The sequence below is a fragment of the Penaeus japonicus genome, unplaced genomic scaffold (assembly GCF_977035675.1).
Source record: "Penaeus japonicus unplaced genomic scaffold, GWHDUDI00000001_assembly GWHDUDI00000001, whole genome shotgun sequence".
In the NCBI taxonomy this organism is placed as follows: Eukaryota; Metazoa; Arthropoda; class Malacostraca; order Decapoda; family Penaeidae; genus Penaeus; species Penaeus japonicus.
In genome coordinates, this window is record NW_028234403.1 from 39827434 (window position 1) to 39829933 (window position 2500).

At 40.0% G+C, this 2500-nt stretch overlaps 1 protein-coding gene across 1 annotated transcript in view; it reads right to left on the reverse strand.

Moving 5' to 3' along the window:
• LOC122265852 (glutamate receptor ionotropic, kainate 2-like) overlaps positions 1-2500 on the reverse strand; it is a 21250-nt gene that overhangs the window by 11113 nt on the left and 7637 nt on the right. The gene's annotated exons all lie outside the window — the stretch shown is intronic.

The window sequence follows — 2500 nt, forward strand, 5'->3', positions numbered from 1 at the left end:
ATTTGTATATGCTTAGCTGTGGTTCAACTATTCTTAGCTGTGGTTCAACTATTGAACATGACTAGTCATTTTAAGGCCAATCTTCAGACTTTCCTTATTTAAATCGCTTATTAATTGTTGTAATTCATCTGCTGACTCGCCGAAAAGAACAATGTCATCTGCAAATCTTAAATTGCTTAAGTGTTCATTCTCTATTTTAATCCCTCTCTTCTTCCAATCTAACTTCTTGAATACTTCCTCCAAGCAGGCTGTAAATAGCTTCGGTGAGATGGTGTCGCCCTGCCTAACATCCTTTTTTATTGGTATTTTATTAGTTTCTGCGTGGATTTTGATGGTCGCTGTACGATCTCTATATATATCCTCTAATAATATGCAGCTACGGAACTCTGCCTGTTCCCAGGGTTGTTTTGAATCTAAAGTATCAGTGATACGGGCTGTGAGGATTTTTGTGAACAGTTTATAGATTACTGAAAGGAGGCTTATAGGTCGGTAATTCTTTAAGTCTTTTGTGTCACTCTTTTTATGTATCAAGATTATCATTGTGTTTTTCCAGGCCTTCGGGATTTTACCGACGCTTAGGCATCTGTTATAAAGACTGGCCAGTTTTACTGCCGCAATCTCTCCTGCATCTTGGATAAGATCTACTCTAATACCGTCTTCTCCTGGTGTTTTTCCTCTTTTCATGCTTTTTAGTGCTCTATTTACTTCCTCTACCGTGATGTTTGGAACGTCTCCAATTGTTGTGTTTGTCTCCGTATGTGGTTGATCGTTTGAGTGGTATAAGTCGCGATAAAAGTCCTCTATTACTTTGATAATTTCATTTTTATTGTATGTCACCTCTCCGTTGGGTTTCTTTACTGCATACATTTGGCTTTTCCCTATTCCGAGCTTCCTCTTTGTTGCCTTAAGGCTGGTGCCGGCAAGCAGAGCTTCGTTTATTTTTCGTATGTTAGATTTGCGTACACCCTCTTTCTTCTTGTTTATCGTCTTAGTCAGCTCTGCTGATTCTGTTTTGTTTCTGTTTGATGTTTTTTTCATGTCCCTATGCTGTTTCATAAGCTCTTTTTGTCTCTAACGAAAGATTACTGAACTTTTTCTTTTTCGTTTTTACCCCCTATTTCAAGTGCAGCTTCCGTTAATATCTCACTGAATTGGTCGTTCATTTGGTCTATGTCAAGATCTTCGAGAGCTGAGTATTTGTTTCGGATGTTGATACTGAATTCCGTCGCCCTACTCTTAATGTTGATTAGATTAACGAGAGGCTTCTGTATGAGCTTATTTCGTTCCCTTCTTAGCTATAACTTTACTCTACATCTGACCAGTCTATGGTCGCTACCGACATTTACTTTATTGATAACGGTTACATCTTGTACAATGTCGCGCCTATTGGTGATTATGAAGTCAATTTCGTTTTTTCATGTCCATTTCCTCCCGGGTCTCTCTTCGAAGAATGTATTCATAATTTTAAGGGATCGAGTTTCGGCGAATTCTATCAGCCTTTGTCCTCTCTCATTTCTGGTGCCTATTCCATGTTTCCCAATCGAGGTTTCTCCATCTTCCCTTATTCCTATCTTGGCATTAAAGTCCCCCATGATCACGGTAAAATGTGTTTTTGCTCTATCGGTAGCTACTTGCACATCTTCATAGAAACTCTCTATCTCCTTGTCACTATGACTGCTGGTAGGAGCATACACTTGGATAATTTTTAGGCTATATCTGTTGTTTAGTTTCAGTATTACCGAAGCTCACACTGTAGAATTCCCTAACATTGTTTTCGAGTCGCTTGTGAACTAAGAAACCTACTCCTAATTCTTGTTTGCTATCCAAGGGTTTACCTCGCCAATATAATAAGTGTCCATCATTTAGTAATTTCTGCTCTTTGCTTAGTCTCCTAACTTCAGAAAGCCCTACAATATCCCAATTAATAAATGAAAGTTCCTAAAACAGTGTCAAAAGATCAGATTCTGTTCTCAGGGTCCTTACATTGTATGTGCATAAGTTCATCATCTTTAGGCGGCCTGGGTTTAACCGGATATTTTTAGCACCCTCCGCTCCGGAACCTATCTGATCGCCGTCGTGACCAGGGGCTCCTTCGCTTTCGGGGAATGAGGGCCGTTGTCTTGACTGGGAAATCATATTTAAGAGGGGTGTGGCCTGATACTCCCACCTGTCGGCCTTGTGTACGGTGAGGGGAGTAATTTTAGTCCGGAGGCTACCATTATTCTCTAATAACACGTTTGAGTTAGTCTCGCATGTTATTGGGAAATATTAGTATCCCCCAATCTATCTCACGACTTTCTGGTCTACTCATGTGAGAATAGGCATTTGTTTATATATACGTGCAGGGCCTACGCAAAAATGCATGTTTGCATGGTTATGCGCGCTCCCGTGCCCGCACTTATATTCGTTACTATATATAATTTGTGCCCGCGAATGTACAGCGTAGGCGCATATATATGTACAAATAAGCATTTATGCACATACTCCAAGTGTATGTATA